Source organism: Hypanus sabinus, chromosome 1 (assembly GCF_030144855.1).
Source record: "Hypanus sabinus isolate sHypSab1 chromosome 1, sHypSab1.hap1, whole genome shotgun sequence".
Classification (NCBI taxonomy): domain Eukaryota; kingdom Metazoa; phylum Chordata; class Chondrichthyes; order Myliobatiformes; family Dasyatidae; genus Hypanus; species Hypanus sabinus.
In genome coordinates this window covers 190,001,127-190,021,160 of record NC_082706.1, presented here as the reverse complement: position 1 = coordinate 190,021,160, position 20,034 = coordinate 190,001,127, and the positions used below count along the sequence as shown (strand labels likewise).

At 40.9% G+C, this 20,034-nt stretch overlaps 1 long non-coding RNA gene across 2 annotated transcripts; it reads left to right on the top strand.

Annotated features, from left to right (window-relative positions):
* The first annotated feature begins 1,205 nt into the window (after window positions 1-1,205).
* Window positions 1,206-19,573, top strand: LOC132401649 (uncharacterized). 2 transcript variants are annotated; one of them, XR_009514651.1, is made up of 6 exons: window positions 1,206-8,557; window positions 8,686-8,782; window positions 10,706-10,977; window positions 11,878-11,973; window positions 14,579-14,618; window positions 16,113-19,573. It is a non-coding gene; the product is annotated as an uncharacterized LOC132401649 (long non-coding RNA). The 2 variants fall into 2 exon arrangements; XR_009514650.1 differs by having other exon boundaries at window positions 1,208-8,782.
* The last annotated feature ends 461 nt before the right edge of the window (window positions 19,574-20,034 follow it).

The window sequence follows — 20,034 nt, the reverse complement described above, 5'->3', positions numbered from 1 at the left end:
ATATGGTGCTACTTGGTGTCTCAGGCTTTTAAATTGCCCAGTTTTGAAAAGCTGAAATTGATTTCCAACAGTTGTATCAGCGATAAACAATTTCTATTGTTGTACAAGTCTGTTTTCTAGTTATTTTTGAGTTGCATTCAGAAGCTCCTTTTAAAAAAAGTTTCGAGCTTCCTCAGACGTCCACAAACAGCTTCAGTCAGCAAAAACTTGCGAAGGTGAGTAATTTGATCAGGACTTTTGCAACTTCATAAGCACGGCCAGTTTCTGACACAAATTCACTTTGAATGTTGAGCAATTCATAGAACAGAATTTGTGATTTTACACTGGTTGGGCCAATTCCAGATGAATTGCATTGTTGGATAGATTTTAAGAGATGATAGAAGCTGATGAAAATTCCTGACAAATTCTGAATCAAACTTAACATACTGTAACTAATAGAACATAGAACAGTACAACATAGGGATAGGCCTTTCAGCCCACTGTGCTAAACAAATTAAATTTAAATGCCCAATGCCCAATTAAACCACTCTTCTGCCAACAGAACATCCATATCCTTCCTTTTCCTGCAATTTCATGTACCTGTCCAAGAGCCTCTTGAACACCTCTGTCATATTTGCTTCCACGACCTTCCCAGGGAGAGCATTCCAGGTACCCCCTACTCTGTGTCCCACACTTTTCTTTTGAACTTAACCTTAAATGCAAGTCCTGTGGTATCAGACATTTCAACCCTGGGAAAAAGACACTGTCTGTTTACTCTATAATTTTTCATAATCTCTGATAACCTCTATCAGATCTCCTTCAGTCTCTGCCGCTCCGGACTCTAATGTAATCATGTTGCACTAACTGCTACAGAATCATGGAGGAAAGCCGAGAATGGGGTGATCAGGTCCCATTGAATCATATAACTATATAACAATTACAGCATGGAAACAGGCCATCTCGACCCTTCTAGTTTGTGACAAACGCTTACACTCACCTAGTCCTACCGACCTGCACTCAGCCCATAACCCTCCATTCCTTTCCTGTCCTGTCCATATACCTATCCAATTTTACTTTAAATGACAATATCGAACCTGCCTCTACCACTTCTACTGGAAGCTCGTTCCACACAGCTACCACTCTCTGAGTTCCCCCTCATGTTACCCATAAACCTTTGCCCCCAAAGTCTCAACTCATGTCCTCTTGTTTGAATCTCCCCTACTCTCAGTGGAAAAAGCCTATCCACGTCAACTCTATCTATCCCCCTCATAATTTTAAATACCTCTATCAAGTCCTTCCTCAACCTTCTATGCTCCAAAGAATAAAGAACTAACTTGTTCAACCTTCCTCTGTAACTTAGGTGTTGAAACCCAAGTAACATGCTAGTAAATCTTCTCTGTACACTCTCTATTTTGTTGACATCTTTCCTATAATTCAGTGACCAGAACTGTACACAACACTCCAAATTCGGCCTTACCAATGTCTTGTGTAATTTTAACATTACATCCCAACTCCTATACTCAATGCTCTGATTTATAAAGGCCAGCATACCAAAAGCTTTCTTCACCACCCTATCCACATGAGATTCCACCTTCAGGGAACTATGCACCATTATTCCTGCATTCTTCAATGCCCTACCATTTACCATGTATGTCCTATTTGGATTATTCCTACCAAAATGTAGCACCTCACACTTATCAGCATTAAATGCCATCTGCCATCTTTCAGCCCACTCTTCTAACTAGCCTAAATCTCTCTGCAAGCTTTGAAAACCTACTTTATCATTTACAACGCCACCTATCTTAGTATCATCTGCATACTTACTAATCCGATTTACCAGCCCATCATCCAGTTCATTAATGTATATAACAAACAATATTGGACCCAATACAGATCCCTGAGGCACACCACTAGTCACCGGCCTCCAACCTGACAAACAATTATCCATCAGTACTCTCTGGCATCTCCCATCCAGCCATTGTTGAATCTATTTTACTACTTCAATGTTAATACCTAACGATTGAACTTTCCTAACTAACCTTCCGTGTGGAACCTTGTCAAAGGCCTTACTGAAGTCCATATAGACAACATCCACTACATTACCCTCGTCAACTTTCCTGGTAACCTCTTCAAAAAATTCAATAAGATTTGTCAAACATGACCTTCCATGCACAAATCCATGTTGACTATTCCTAATCAGACCCTGTCTATCCAGATAATTATATATACCATCTCTAAGAATACTTTCCACTAATTTACCCACCACTAACGTCAAACTTACAGGCCTATAATTGTTAGGTTTACTCTTAGAACCATTTTAAACATGGAACAACATGAGTAATATGCCAATCCTCCGGCACCATCCCCGTTTCTAATGAAGATGGTAGAAGTTGCAGAGAATGATGTGCTGAACATGGAGGCTCATGGGGCTTGTTGTCATTCTTCAGAAATCCAATTGCCAGGAGTACAGCCATTTCCTCTTCACCACCACCCTCCTCTGCCTGGCGAAATTGGTCCGCAGCTCAACAATTTCTCTTTCAGTGCTCCTGCTTTCTCCAAACTCAAGGTGTAGCCTTGTGTGCCTGCATGGACCTCAACTATGCCTGCCTTTTCATTGGCTATGTGAAGCAGTCCATGTTCCAAGCCTTCCCTGGTAACGCTCCCAATGCTTTCTGTGGTATAATGACAACTGCACTGGTGCTGCTTCATGCACCCATGCTGAGCTTCGCAATTTCATCAACTTTTCCTCCAACTTCCATCCTGCTCTTAAATTCACTTGGCCCATTTCTGACACCTCGCTTCCCTTTGTAGATCTTTCTATCTCAAATTGTCAACTAGTATCTTTTACAAACCTACCCACTCCCACTCAGTCTTGACTATACCTCTTCCCACCCTGTCTCCTGTAAAAATACTATTCCCTTTTCTCATTTCCTTCATCTCTGCCACTTCTGTTCCCAGGACATGGTTTTCCATTTCAGGACATCAGAGATCTTCTCCTTCTTTAAAGAATAGTGTTTCCCTTCCTCCACCATTGATGCTGTCCTCATCTGCATCTCCTCCATTTCCCGGACATCCACACTCACCCCATCTTCCTGCTGCTTTAACATGGATAGAGCTCCTCTTGTCCTTTCCCAACACCCCATGAGCCGCTACATCCAGCCTATCATCCTCTGGAACTTCTGCCATCTTCAATGAGACCCTACCACCAACCACATCTTTACCTCCCTGCCCACTCTCCACTTTCCACAGGGATCGCTTATTCCATGATTCCCTTGTTGATTCATCCCTTCCCACTAATCTCGCCCATGGCACATCCCTGCAAGCAGAGGAAGTGCTAATCCTCCCCATTTACCTCCTCCTTCACCTCCTTTTCAGGTCTCCAAACTGTCCTTCTCGGTGAAGCAATGCTTCATGTGGGGTGGTCTACTGTATCTGGTGCTCCCAATGTGGCCTCCTTTACATTGCTGAGACCCAAAGTAGATTGAGGGGCGGCTTTCTTTGAGCACCTTCACTCCACCCGTAACAAGATGGATTTCCCACAAGCCAAAAATTTTAATTCCAGTCCATTCCAACATGTTGGTCCCTTCTGCAATGATGAAGCCACTATCAGATTGGAGGAGCAACACCTCATATTCTGTTTGGGTAGTTTCTAAACTGATGGCATGAACATCAATTTCTCCACCTTCCAGTAATATTAACCCCTCCCCCTTCCTGCATCTTCAGTTCCCCACTATTTGCTCCCCTTAACTTTTCTCTTTTCCTCATCTGCCTATCATTTCCCCCAGTGTCTTTCCTCCTTCTCTTTCTCCCATGGTCCACTCTCCTCTCCTCTCCAGATTTCTGCTTCTCCAGCCCTTTACCTTATCACCTCCCAGCTTCTAACTTCATCCTCCTCCCCCATTCACCTGGCTTCACCTTTCATCTTCTCACTTGTACTTCTTCCTTTCCCCCATCCTCTCATTCTGACCTCCTCCCCCTTCCTTTTTGAGTCCTGATGAAGGGTCTCGGCCTGAAATGTCGACAGTTTATCCATTTCCATAGATGCTGCCTGACCTGCTGAGTTCTTCCAGCATTTTGTGTGTTGTTGCATGTAATGTGAAATGTCTTGACATATTTTTTGAGACATGTGTACTAGTTTTTCCACTTAGTTTCAATGCATTGGAGAAGCATAGAACGTTATTCCCTCTCTGCATTCCTACAATTTACTGTTTTATTCCCTGGGTGACAATACCACAGCTGGAGTACCAATCCTAAGGAACTGAGAGCAACATGCACAAAATACTGGAGAAACTCAGCAGATCAAGCAGCATCTATGGAAGAGTCTTTCATCAAGACCTTCCATCAAGATCTCGGACTGAAACACCAACTATTAATTCCTTCCCGCAGATACTGCTGAGTTCCTCTAGCATTCCATACTTGTTGCTCTAGATTTCTAGCATCTGTAGAATCTCTTCTGTTTAATCCCCTGGCTTTAGGTTGAGGCAAATGCAATGTTAGCATTCATTTCAAGAGTGCTAAGTTATAAAAGCAAGGATGTGATGCTGAGTCTTTATAAGCCATTGGTCAGACCCCACTTGGAGGATTATGAACAGTTTTGGACCACTTATCTCAGAAGAGGTGTGCTGGCATTGGAGAGAGTCCAGAGGAGGTTCACAAGAATAATGCCAGGAATGAAAGGGTTAACATATGAAGAGCATTTTATGGCTCTGAGCCTATACTTGATGGAGTTTAGAAGAATGAGAGATCTCATTGAAACCTACTGAATATTGAAAAGCCTAGATAGAGTGGATTTGGTGAGGGTGTTTCCTCTTGTTGGGATGTCTGGGTCCAGAATACAGAGTCTCTGAATAGAAGAACATCCATTTAGAACAGAGGAATTTCTTCAGCCAGAGGGGAGTGAATCTGTAGAACTCATTGCCATAGATGGCTATGGAGACCAAGTTACTGTGTATATTTAAAGCAGAAGCTGATAGGTTCTTGATTTGTCAGGATGTCAAAGGTTACGGGGAAATGGCAGAAGGATGTTGAAAGGGATAATAAATCAGCCATGATGGAATGGCAGAGCAGACTCAGTGCCTAATATCCTAATTTTGTTTCTAAGTTTTATGGTCTTTGGTCTTTAATAGGAGCAAGAAACTACAGTTGCGGGAAGTCAGTCTGAAGCAAAAGCAATGTTGGGAATGCTGAGCAGGGCAGACAGCAGCTGTAGGTCAAGGACTGGGCTAGTGAGAAGCCAAGTGTGTTATAGATAGGAAGTAAAGCAGAGAAAACAGAGAAGTTTATGAAAATAGGGTGCCCAAAGTTATCAATGTACCAATTACTTTAAAAGTAACATTTCAAAGTTCAAAGTACATTTATTATCAAAGTATGTATACTATATACAATCTTGAGATTCGTCTCCTTATAGACAACCACAAAACTAAGAAACCCAATGGAACCCATTAAAAAAAGACTGTCAAACACTCAATTAGCAGGAAAAAAACAAACATGCAAACAATAAAACTGAACTTCACAAAAGTGATTCCACAGCCACAAAGCCAGTCACAGTCGATCCAGGAGCCTGTTATTTGCAGACCACAGTGTCAGTTCAGCACAGAGATGAGTAAACCTTGTGAACAGTGAGCTGAACACCAGCCCTTCCCTTGCCTCCAGCCCCAACTCCCTGACCTTTGTACTCTAGCCCAGAGCTTAAATGGCTAACAGAGCTCTTTGCTCTTGGACCCCGTCCCTGCCACTTTGATATGATCTTAGGCCTGAGACCTACCACCTCAATTAAGCCTGTATCCAGCATTCCCAATCCAGCCCAGTGTTTAAATTGATCAAACATCAGCTTGTTCCTCGCTCCCAGGCCTGAGCCATGCCACCTTGCTTTGGCCCATTACACACCACCTCACAACCATCCTGCACCTTCAAGGCTTCATCTCACACTGCAAAAATGCCAAATCGTACAGATGGCTCAAAAGCTTGATGCTGAAAGGGAAGTTACAGCCTATTGATCGCAGAGTTCATTTACTATGAAAAAAGGAAGGAAAAAATGAAACAAATTGAAGTAATAAGATATTGCCCCAGCCATGGAGAAAAGAAAAACTATTGAACGTTACAATGTCAAATAATTCAGAAGTTACCTGTGGCAGCATGGTAGCATAACACGTAATGCTGTTAAGCAGATTAATGAGTTTATACGTTGTCCCTGTGACCACATGGGTTTCCTCCAAGTGCTCCAGTTTCCTCCCACTTTCCAAAGACATACGTACATGGGTGTAATTGGATGGTGTAGGGTCATTGGGCTAGTTACCATGATATTTCTCTAAATAAAAATAAAATATTCCCCTTATTTTATATTTGTAACATACCATCTGAAAGAGAAGTCTGTTCCTCAGGCTTAAGTTGGAGCAACAGATGAAGCCAGTGACAGAAATCAAAGTCAAAGTGGGAAGAAGAATTTGCATAACAGGAGACTGGAAACTCAGAATCCCCTTTGTGGACTGAATGGAAGTGTTCTACAAAGTAGTTACCTATTCTGCTTTTGATTGTTCCCTTGTAGGGAAAACCACATTGTGAGCACAAAAGGAATGACTCTGTAGGAGAGCAGGGAAGCTCTTTCAATGAAAATGTGATGATGGAGTAGAGGGATTTGCACCTCCAAAAGGACCACAATCCTGTCATGGTTTAGAGGCTTGCATGCCTCAATGACCCAAAGAGCTATGCTGGTTGGAGTCGGGACTTTACGCTTTGACTCTTGATCGGGTCAAACCCATGCCAAAGAGGTCAAAGGGTAGAGGACAGACTAAAGGCTGATTTATACTTGTGCATACGGGCTGCGTCATAGCCTATGCCACAGCCCTGCTTTTCACTTCTGTGTCGCTCTACGCCGTAGCGAGCATGCGTTGGTGTGCACCAAAACGCTAGTTAGTGGTGGGGTTTCTATGCCACTGTGTTGAGCTTCTTCATGAGAGACGTGGAAAGGAAATGCATTTCAAACATTTTTGCATGCCGGCAGGTAAATTTGACGATTTGGTTCCTCTATTTCGCATCAGTGTACAGACATGGCGGAGAAGAAGCAACCAGAAATGTGTAAGAGGAAATGCGATGCTACCAAGCAGGCCAATCACAGTTGTTGTGGACTGCATCGCTGCAATGCGTGAATTACTTTTTTGGGGACGTGTACGTCACCCTACGGCGTAGGTACGGTGTAGGGTAAGTGGCACCTACGGCGCAGATGTGACGCACAAGTATATATCAGCCTTAAGAATGATCCACCAATCCTCCAGGTTCGGGGGGGTGGGGAGTTTCAGCTCAGGTCCGACAACCCTAGCTGGTCAAGCAAAACTGTTACGGAAACTGCAATGAAGGATCCTTCTGCATCTGAATGTGACGGTATTCCTGAGTCTCCACCTGGGACTTGCATGACTGACAATAAACTGAGAGGAAGCTACTGGCATGATGAAAGAAGACTTGAATGTCGTCAGAGACGGAGGACCTTCAATGCCACCCTAAACTCCATTGAAATAATGGGAAAAAGAAGAAGAAGAGGAACTTGCAGGGAGTGAAGAAAAGGTAGATGGAATAGAAAAATCAAAATTCTGAAAACGACAAGAAATGCTGGAGAGATAAGAGAAGGAACTAATATCAAACTAAATGACAAATGCCTGTTATACATGGCATCTAAAGTATAATAAAAACATGATAAGGCATGCTATGTTAGATGCGACGTACTAGGCTGTCCATTCTGTTTTCAGTAAAATCACCCATAACTTTGCAAGCACTGTTTCATCTTCAGAAAGCAAGGAGAGAGCAGATGATGAATGGTATAACGAGATACATTGGACTCACTCATGAGGAAAGATTCCATTAAACCATACTCCTATTGTACACATCCAGAATAAATCAAAGGTGGTATTGTTTCTTCAGCATTAACAGACAGAAGGACAAGCAAAAATTATTGATCCTCGACCCAGTTGAACAGCATTAGTAGAAAAACAAATGTGACAGGAAAGAGATTCTCAAAGTCAGTCCTCAACAGTGGCTTTGTGTAAGAAGCTCAGTGAGAATAGGATGGAACAGATTGATCTGATACAATTAGCAGAGCAAAAAGGGACAATAAATATCACTGGCAGACAACATTAAGGAGATAGTGAAATGCCTCAATATATTTATTAGAGAATACCAAAAGGTACTCAAGACTAAAAATGAATGGTAATTGGATAACAGGGAAGCATTGGGATGAAAGAGCCAAAGAGTGGAAAAGAGAGAGATAAAAGGAGACAGGAGTATATAGTACTTCTGTGTCATTAGAAATAAATGTAAAAGAGAACAAGGAGAGTAGATTAAATGGTGGTGAAGATCTATCCTGAACTGCTACCCTTCAATTGTTGAAGATATTACTTTAGTACTTGAGGAGAGTGGGAATGAGGAGAGAGAATCAGTGACTGGAAATAACAGAGGAGGAAGAAAGGAATGTAGAAGAGAGGGGAAGACATAGTTTCACGGTGGACAGAGGAAAAGCTTTCCAGCAACAAACAGAAATGTTGGATGAATTTCATTAGTGAGGCAGCATCTGGAGAAAGAGAGAAACTAGGTAACATTTCAAATCAGCCAAATGCTGAACGGGTTGCTGCCCCGAAACATTGATTTGGTTTCTTTTTCCACAGATGCTGCTTGGCTGACTGAATTTTACAGACTTTCTGTCTTTGCTTCTGCTTCCAGCTTCTGCAGTTTTCTTGGCTTGCCGAAGATTTCCAGAATTTCGACTGCAAGGATGCGAGATCCAAGGCTCCTTGAACATCAAAAGGTTTTGGCATTGGTGAGGGTCCAGGGAAGGCTCTTCAGAATGTTCCCAGGAATGAAAGGGTTAACATATGAGGATCAGTTGATGGCTCTACACTGTACTCGCTGAAGTTTGGAAGAGTGAGCAGGAATCTCATTGAAGCCTATTAAATATTGAAAGGCCTAGATAGAGTGGATGTGGAGAGGATATCTCCTAAAATGGAGAAATCTAGGACCAGAGGGCACAGTCTCAGAGTAGAAAGATAACCCTTTAGATGAAGAGGAATTTCTTTAGCCAGAGGGCGGTGAATCTGTAGAACTCATTGCCTCAGATGGCTGTAGAAATCATTATTGGGTATATTTAAAGAAGAGATTAACAGGTTCTTGATTGGTAAATGTGTCAAAGTTAACAGGGCAAAAACAAGAGTGGGATAATGAATCAGCTATGACGGAATGGCAGAATGGCAGAACAGACTTGATGGACTGACTAGCCTAATTTTGATCTAATGTCTTACGGTTTTGTAAGAATTGGATAATGAAAAAAGTGAAGCAGAAGGCAGGTGTGGAGAACTGAAAACAGGAGGCTTGACAGAACTATAGAAAGTGCATGAAGTATCACTGGTGGACAAAATGAAGGAAAATCCCAAAGAAGGGAAAGGGGGCAACCAGGGAAAGAATGGAGCCAATTTATAAAGGACCAAAAGGCAACTTGATTGAAGTTTTTGAAAATGCATCAAAGTCTATTGATGAAGGCAATACCGTTAATGTAGCACACATGGACATTTCAAAAACCCTACACTGGAAACTGATTCTAAGGATTAAAGCTATGAACTCAAGGACAATTTGACTATTTTGTTCCAAAATTGGCAAGGTTACAGGAAGCAGAGTAATAGTAGAGGATTGGACGTTCATGATGTACCACAGGAATTGTACTGGGACCTTTATAGTTTGTTGTATACCTTAACAATTTGAATGTGATTTTATGCAGAATGTTTAGTAAGTTTTCCAATGACATAAAAATCAGTGGTGTCAGGTTATAAAATGATATTGATCAATTAAGTAGACGAGAACAGCAATCACAGAATTTAATCCTGAGAGATATGAGGTGATGCACCGTGAAGGACTGAGAAATCAATGAATGGTAGGCCCCCGGAGAGAATGAGGGGCCTTGGTGTACATGTGTGAGGACCTCTGTCAATTGCAGCATGCGAGGATAAGGTGGTGAAGGATTCCTGAAAGTGACACAGGTATTCTTGCTTTCAATAGCTGGCATAGATCAGCAGGAGTTAGCAAGCAAGTACAGCTTAATTAGGCCACAATTGGAGACAGTGTGCAGTTCTGGTTAAAGGAAGGATGGTATTGTAATGGAGAAGAGTTTCACCAGGACGTTGCCTGGTATGGATCATTTCAGTTCTGAGGAGAGATTGCATAAGCTAGGTTTGTTTTTCTTGGAGTTGAGGAGGCTGAGGGGGTAATCTGACTATGGCCCTACCAAACTATGAAATGCTTAGATAAGGAAATCTTCTTCCCATGGCAGAGTTATCTGAAATTAGATCCCATAGGTTTAAGGCAAGGGATGAAGGTTTTTCAGGGTTTTTTTGCCTATCCTGAAAATAGTTAGAATTTGAAACACTGTCTGAGGGATGGTGAAAGGGAGACTCTGACAACATTTAAGAATTATCTAGAAGAACAATTGAAGCACCGAGCACAGAGCCTGTGATCCAAGTGCTGAAAATAGGTACTGATGGGCAGCATGAAGATGATGGGCATAATGGCCTGCTTCAGTTTTGTAGGACTCTTTGGCCTCATCTAGGCTTTCTAGTGTAATGGAGATAACAGAAATAAAACATATCTTGAAGGGCAGAGCAAAGTCAAGATGGTGGTAAATGGTGGGTCCTTTGCTTGCATCTTTGGAACAACTCTATTTCTATCTTCACTATCTCTTTTTTTCCTTTTCAAGGTTCTTTTGGAGACCCTGGCCTGGAGTTACACTCTGACTTTGGTTCTTTATGGGAATGGAACCCGCTCTCAGGGCCTCACGACCGGCGCTTTTTGATATCCCAGGGATGCGGCCTGGAAGCCTAGCGAGCCTTCGGGGTGCCGGATTTTCGTGGCTCTGGAGACGGGCTGATTCAAGGCTGATACTCCTGACTGAAGCGTCATGGGAGAACACAGTACATCGGGAGCAGCGGGTTGGCTGCCATGGGCTGTGTGTCCAGAGACCTGAGCCCAGTAAGTCCCACTGACCTGCACCTGGACCATATCCCTCCAAACCCCTCTCATCCATATACCTGTCCAAGTTTTTCTTAAATGTCAGAAGTGAGCCCACATTCACCACTTCATCTGGCAGCTCAATCCACACTCCCACCACTCTCTGCATGAAGAAGCCCCCCCCCAATGTTCCCTTTAAACTTCTCCCCCTTCACCCTTAACCCATGACCTCTGGTTTTTAGCCTCAGTGGAAAAAGCCTGCTTGCATTCACTCTATCTATACCCATCATAATCTTATACACCTTTATTAAATCTCCCCTCATTCTCTTACGCTCCAGGGAATAAAGTCCTAACCTATTCAACCTTTCTCTGTAGCTCAGTTTCTCAAGTCCTGGTAACATCCTTGTAAACCTTCTCTGCACTCTTTCAGCCTTATTAATATCCTTCCTGTAATTAGGTGACTAAAACTGCACACAATACTCCAAATTTGGTCTCACCAATGTCTTATACAACCTCACCATTACATTCCAACTCTTACACTCAATACTTTGATTTATAAAGGCCAATGTACCAAAAGCTCTCTTTACAACCTTATCTACTTGTGAAGCCACTTTTACGGAATTATGTATCTGTACTCCCAGATGGTTCTGTTTTACTGCACTCCTCAGTGTCCTACCATTTACCTTGTATGTTCTACCTTGGTTTGACCTTCCGAAGTGCAGTACCTCACACTTGTCTGCATTAAACTCCATCTGCCATTTTTCTGCCCATTCCTCCAACTGGTCCAAATCCCTCTGCAAGCTCTGAAAACCTTCCTCACTGTCCACTACACCTCCACTCTCAGCAAATTTACTGATCCGATTTGCCAAATTATCATCCAAATCATTGATATAGATTCCATTTCTTGTCTTTTTTTAACAGCTGTGCCAGTCTCTTTTTCTAAAGAGCATATGCTGCACTGTGTTTTTTTTAAATCAAACATCTTGCTGCGCTTCAACAGGCAGGTTATTATCTCAGGTTTGTTTGAAACTTTCTCTTCACTACTGATATGTTTTATAAGTCCAACGCACAAAAACTAATTGAAAGAAAAACAAAGGAGCCGGGAGATAACTTGTGTACATTAAGTTTCACTTCAAGCGAGGCATGCACCTATCATGTGAATGCAATTCATATACTTTTACATATAACTCATAATGAATTATCTGAATGAACAAGAATGCTTGATCAAACAATATATTTACATTACATTATTACTCAAATATTACTGAAAAATAAATACACACTATCTGCAGATATATATTGATTCATCAGTAATGACTTCCAAGCTGTAATACTACTCTGTAGCTTTTAACATTGTAGACACAAGTCTAGGGTTTCCTTGTCTCAAAAGCATTGTACTTCATATCCAGAGTCCATGACATCTGCCATATACGAATGAGTCTATTTCCCCAAAGAATCTAAATTAGTCTGTGTCATCTGTGAACTTATAGTGCTGTCAATGTCTACATCAAAATGAGGTCAGGAAGGAAGATTATTAATCCCCTGATCACTTGCAAAGACACATAGGATGTTTAATGTTCAAAATTCCACTAGAATTTATTAAAATTTATTTACCAAAGTTCTGGGGTTAAAAAAAAGGTAAACAAAAGCTTGTTTTTTTAACATGGAGGTTGTAAATGCCGACACAAATAAAGTCAATCCACAAGTTAAACGGTAGACTGGTTAGTGATTAATTTGGTCCCCAAACTACATTGCTAAGAAGCTAACTTGAAATAGTTATTTAACTGATGTAGACTGGGGATTTGCACAGCACTTTGTTTTAGCAATCTGTGCACCCCTTTGAGGGCATAAATATGTTGTTTAAGAGTTGCTGAAAACAATATAGATGAAATAACAAACACAGGGAAATCTGCAGATGCTGGAAATTCAAACAACATACACAAAATGCTGGTGGAACGCAGCAGGCCAGGCAGCATCTATAAGGAGAAGCACTGTCGACATTTCAGGCTGAGACCCTTCATTCTGACGAAGGGTCTCGGCCCGAAACGTCGACAGTGCTTCTCCCTATAGATGCTACCTGGCCTGCTGTGTTCCACCAGCATTTTGTGTGTGTTAGATGAAATAAAGGACTTGCATAAAGTGTATTTAAAAACTTCAACGGGTGAATGTAGGAAATTTACTTAATCAATTAGCTTTCTTCCACTTAATTGTCACATGTTTGGGTGATTTTTTTGGCTTGCAAGCATTAATTCAGCAAGTTTTATATATAATATTACTGCAATGGTAGTGTAGCAGTTAGTGCGATGCTGTGAAAGCATTAGAGTTTGGAGTTCAATTCAGACGTCATCTGAAAGGAGTGTATGTCTTTCCCATGGATGTGAGGGTTTCCTTCAGGTGTTCTGGTCTCCTCCCACAAATCAAAGATGTTAATGGAACAACCATGTAAAATTGTCCCATTATTAGGCTAGGGTTAAATCAGGGGTTGCAGGGCAGCACAGCTCAAAGAGCCTATTCCATGATGTATCTCAATAAATAAATGATATAACATCCCAATACACTCAAAAGCTTTGGGATTACAAATCAGACACACAAATTACATCCTTATGTATACCTCTGCTCTGGATTTGGGATTCTATTTTACTATTCTAGTGACTGAAATTACTGGGTGACTTACCCAGTTTTCCAATAATGGGCACCGTGTCAGTGAAATGCAAGTTTGATATCATGACTACTTAATTTGATCATTTGGTACCAAGAAGATATAAGATTGAAAATCTCCTAACATCAATTCCTCAGAAGACATTACAGAGTCCCCTGTCTTATTTGTGATATTTTTCCCAGATTAATCTTGTTTTTAGGTTCATCCAGCATTTTTTTCTCTGTGAAAATGTGTCTCTTCTGCTAACTTTTAACATCTGAATTCCTCTTCTAGTATGCAATTACCTAGTTAATGATTTCACAGAAAACAAGACCACTCATTTCAACTTTTCCAATAGGCCCATTTTTGTTTAAAATGCATTATTTCCTTGCAATTGCTCCTTTCACATTCCTGCAATTAGCGTTTATTGGGTTTGTGAACCTATTTTGATAATTGTTGTTTCCTCAATTGACCTAAATTCATCTCCACTGCTGGCTCCTGTTGTCATGCTTGAAGAAGCAAAACAGGACTATTTTCATTACAACAAAAGAAAGCAGATGATGAGAAGGAATTATACTTTATATAAGAAACTGAAATTTGACTGAACACAGGCTCAGGGATGACATAATGGGTTAATTCTGGGAAATAAAAACACACGAAGCTAAATAAAACCTGGAATTTGCGTTATCCTTAACAAAATTTAACAGGTAGCTTAACTCTGAGGAAGCATTTACTGGGAAACTAAAAGGGAATTTATACACTTGTTACTATGTTTAATTACATTGGTGAGTGATGAGTTAACTGTACAGACAATTCCATCTCATTTACTAGCCCTAGCCTTCTTACTAAATGTTATACTTGTGTACCTCAGGTATCATCTCCTTGCCACTAATTAATTTCAATGAACAAAAACAGTTGATTCTAGGAAGGTATTTTGAAAAAAACAGTTTTGTTACTTAACTCTTTCAAACTGATTTCTTCCAGATTTCCCCAAATCCATATTTTTCCAGTTTCTACCTTGAAGGTGAGGAGATACCTTTGATCCTTCACTGAACCTTATTTCTTGCACTATTGCATCCATGACTTCCAAGCATAAATCACAAACCCAGTCACACGGAGACAAGAAAATGCTAATATTTTAACTTTCTGTGCTGTCAAAAAGTTATGAATTTAATATAGTGCCTGTGCTTTGACAGGACAGACAGGGCCATAATGATGATAATGATATCCATATCCAAATGGAAATATATAAAACAACTGGGAAATAAAAGTTCTGCAAAAAGAAATCTTTAATTACAAACACACTGCTTGTTTTCAGAGATTGCAGACAATGCCTTTACACTGCCTACCAAATAAGCTGATATTTCATGGACAAAATTTCTCTGAGGTCAATTTCAACTTACTCGAGTAAGAGCCATTTAACTTATTGCTTCATGCAAATATCGTACCTTGGTTGGAAATATATAAAAATTAGTTATTCAACCATTTGGAAATCGCCATGGTTTAACATCACCTGATAATGTTTCACGCACTCCCCCAGACTGAAGAGCTTCTGCACTATGCGAGACTCCAGTGGGCCCCACTACTCCCCTGAGATCTGCCAGGTCCCCATGCTCCCTTAGATTCACCAGGTCCTTGCAGATTCACAGAACGATTCACTAGGTCAACTCTCCCCGAGACTCAATGCCCCTCACTGCCACCCAAGCCTCACCATTTGCCACCTCACCACCAAGATTCCATTGGGATATCACAATGCCTGAAGACTCATTGGGTTCCTGTGCTTCCCTGAGTTCTGTGGAAAATTTACTATGATCCTTTATGGCAACACAAAAAGAACTAAATAAAATTGTAAACAAGAGATTCTGCAGGTGCGGGAAAAACTCGGCAGATCAGAAGGTACCTAAGGAAGGGAATAAACAGCCAAATTATTTCAGTAGGATTAAAAGTGTGTTAGGGAATTAGTGAATAACATCCAATAACCTCCGAAGTCCAGCACCAGCAAAGTCCCAAGTGTGCAGAATTCCCCAAGTTGTTTGGTAGTGGATTTGATGTACCAGCATGGTAGGAGGCAGAACTGAAAGACGCAAAGGATTTGTTGATTGGATCTATTTCAATTCATCTTTATTTTAGATTTCAATATATTGCAAAGAATGAGAATATTCCACAATACATTAACAGCTAAAAATACTTATAAACCAAACCCAACAGCATCCAAGATTACTTACATGCTCACCACCAATTTCCAATTTTGAAGAGGATTAAAAATATTATTTCATGACATAAAATTATTGTCCTGTGTGCAGGCCTAAATAGACAATATTAGAACATGGTTCGGCTTTCTATTCTGTTAATATAGTTTGAAGTGTACTCATTGTTGACCTCAGAGAAATTTGTTTATAATGCAAGGGTGGCAAGGATTGTTTCTTTTTCGATATGAGCTACTGTTAGGGTACTAGAATCCAGCGATGAAGATGTAATTTAAAAACCTTGATTAAACCTTATTCACCTTTTTTTATAGTGAGGTTCGTGTAGGAACTGTTGAAGTTCATGACAAATTACAGATTCCAGTGGACCGACTCACAGAAAACCACACAAGCCCAGCATGTGAAGGCCCACAATATCTCGGATGGACTACATCTGGAATCCTACGTTTGGTTATATGTTTCCCAGTGTCCAAAGATACATCAAACAGTAAACTGTGTGTTGACGGTCTCAACAATAATACAGCTGTAATCTTCTAAATTAACTTGATCATTTAGATTACAATGATAAGTCACAAAGTTAGTTTTCTTCATTCTGACATGAGAACAAAATCCTGAGGGGTGCTTGAAACCCGGAATAAAAGCAAAAGATGCTGGAAACACTCAATAGAAACATTTTCTCTCACCACAGGTGCCACATAACTTGTTATGTTCTAGGATTATCTATTTTTACTTAGCTCAGATTTCATTTTATAAAGTGAGTTATAAATTCTAAATGATAATAAATAGCAGCAGCCCCATTGAAAGATTCATATCTGGTTGTAATCTTGCTTCATAATCCAGTGTGTTGGTGCATGGCCTAGTGGATAAGGCATCAGGTCTAGTGATCTGAAGGTCACTGGTTCGAGCCTCAGCTGAGACAGTGCGTTGTGTCCTTGAGCAAGGCACTTAACAATACATTGTTCTGCGATGACACCGGTGCCAAGCTGCATGGGTCCTAGTGCCCTTCCCTTGGACAACATCGGTGGCGTGGAGAGGGGAAGGCTTGCAGCTTGGGCAACTGCCGGTCTCCCATACTACCCAGGCCTGCACCCTGGAAAAACCTTCCAAGGTGCAAATCCATGGTCTCACGAGACTAACGGAGACTAACTATCATAATCCAGAAACAACATCAGCCCTTTCAGTGTATCTAATCATTAAAGATACATTGGTGGCACAGCAAGTAAATTATCAGAGACCCAAGGTAAAATCCCACCATGGCAGCTGAGGATTTTAAATTGAAAACTGGGAAACAAAACTATTGGTAAGTCATTGGTAAGGATGACTGTCAATGCTAGCAGATTGCTGTAAAAATCCATCTTTCTGGGAAGAAATGTGCCTTCTTTATCCGTTCTGGCCTGCATGTGAACCCAGACTCATAGCATGTGTTTGAATCTTAAATGCCTTCTGGCTGAGAAAGCAATTCAGTTGTATCGATATTGCTACATTTAAACAGAGAAGGACTTAAATTGACCAGACGCTGGTACTGAATTCAGACACCTCCATGACCTTCAGCATCTTATGCCCCTTCATTGTCCGAATCAAAATTCTAGAGCTCCTTCTCTAATACCACTGAATGCAGCAGTTCAAGGAGGCAACTTGCTATCACCTTCTCAAAGCCAGCTAGGTATGGACTCTATCTATTTAAAGAAACCAAAATGCCTTTTGGTTTTTGCACTATTCTCTATAAACTCTATGCACTAAACACTCTGTGCACGAAAACCCCAGGAGGTTATTTTCTGAGATATTCAAACCACCTCATCCGGCACCAACAAACATTCCACGGTCAACATCACTTGGATCAAATTTCTTCCCCATTCTGATGTTTGGTCTGAACAACAACTGAACCTCTTGACCACGTTGGCATGCTCTTATGCAATGAGGTTCTGCCACATTATTGGCTGTTTAGATACTTGCATGAACTAGCAGGTGTACAGGTGTACCTAATAAAGTTTCCACTGAGTGTGTGTTACCAGCGTTAATTCATTGTCAGTCAATAATTCATGCAGCCTGAGGATGATCTCATCTTCTCCAAATGATCATTAACCATAAGACAATCTTTTCAAATTTATTGAATGATAGTTGCCAGGAACAAAATTTAATATGTTTTTTTCCAGCCTGTTAATACACTAATAAACCTTTCCTACGTGTAAGTTCAAGCTGTTGTGTTGGATAGTATCCATTTGAATTTCATTTGTACTTTTTGAACAATGTTTGGATATGCAGTGATGTTGTTGAGTCATAATAAGCTGACACAAAGACTGATGAATACGGCCTATCAATTTAGTGAAGAGAACATTCAGAGCAAGTCCCCACTGAACCATCATGAAAGTGGCTTTCCTATGTTCAGAACAATAATCTACTTAATATCATGGAAGTAGTCGGACTTCTACCATTTCCTGAAACATGTATTCCCAGCAGGAAAGATGCTACAATTTATACAGCTACCAGGTTCTAAAAGGATGATGTCAGCTTTAGTAATGCAAGAGGCCTTTGATACATTGCCCGAAGTCAATTTAAATCATTGGTTGGTAATATCCTTGCCCATGAGACTCAGTTAGAAAAGCCTGTTACATCTATGTAAGCTGAATGACCCTTTCAAAAACATCAAATCCAGTGAAAGTTCATTGCTAACCAGGGATTTCTTGCTGTGAAGAAGGGCACCACTAATTGGTAATGTTCGAGAGATAACACTCTTATGGAGGCCATAAAGCTCTGACCTCAAGTAATGAGACTGAATGCATCAGTCATTGAGATCCATAAGCCATCTGCTCCCTACAAAAGATATTAAATAATTAAATGTAGACACTAAAATTGCACGTAGCAAATACAGTAAATAGCAAAAGCTTGCACTCGCACCCTGTAACTGTAGGATCTGTCACTGTGTTTTCTGAGCTGTGCAGTTGTTGTTATGATGATGGAAACATGGCAGCCAGTTGTTACCAAACAGTGATGGAGAATTAGAGCAGAACAATATTGGTTGTCTCAACGGTTAAGACCAATGAAATGCTATAATAATTTTGGGTGAATTGCTTGGAAAGAAGGTGCACTGGCAACTTTGCTTTGGAGAGTTGGTTGGAGAAGTAATGGCCATTCGCTGACGCAGATATGCAAAATGTATAACTGCTGTATCTTGATTGGGTCTAACACAAAACAATTTTTAAAATGTTCTGTTTCTAATAAAGGGCCAAAGTTATATGATTCACCATACCAAGATAACATATTTGTTTCTATAAAATATCTGTCTGATCTATGAGAGAACCAGAGAAAATATTTTGGGCGTGTTAATGTATAATTTGAAAGTAAAAAGACATATATTGTTCCACATAGAAAATACTTGGATGAGATGAATAAAAAGTTGAATGGAAACATATCTGAGTGTAAAGACCATGAGGAATAGGAACAAGAATAGCCCTTCTGTCTGCTCCACCGTTTAGTAGGAGTGCGGCTGATCCAATATTCCCCAAAGCCACTTTCCTGCCCTTCTTTAAATAGAAGTGACAGACTGGCACCTGTTGCAGGGCAGGAGCCATTTGGAAAGGACCAGTGTCATCATTCCTTGAACGATCGGCATCACTGTAGGGTAGGAACCATTTGGAAAGGACAAGTCTCAATGGGAGTGAGCTTTATTTGAGCTCATAAAAAAAGTGAGGTGTAGGCGGAGTTCCCACTGTGGGAGCAGACATTGTTGGAGTGGGCCAGTGCTAGAGAGGTTAGCCTTTGGCTCAACAGCTTCAGCAAGGACAGGTAGAGGTTCTAATAAGTTTCTAGTATTTTTTTTCTCTTTCTTTGTCTATTAGTACATCGCCAGTGCAGTGAGAATGAGTCCAGAGTTAATGGCATGTTCTTTGTTTGAGATGTGGGAACTTTGGGAGACCTCCATTCTCTCTGATAACTACATTTGCACCAAATGTATTGAGTTGCAACTCCGTAGAGACTGTATTAATGAACTGCAGCTGCACGTCGATGACTTTCGGTGGAGTAAGAAACACACAGGTAGGCCTAATCTGGACGTCAGTGGAGCAGCAGTGGAGGGAAGCGTGTGGTGGTTACACCTTGAGGAGGGACCAGGCTATGAGCTCTCCTCCAACTTCAGCTTCTTTGTGAGTGTCTCAGAGCATGTGTAAAGCACTCTGATTGGCTGATTGAATGTTTACTATAATGGCGGCCGCTCTTGACAAGTTTCAAATGTTGCTTAGA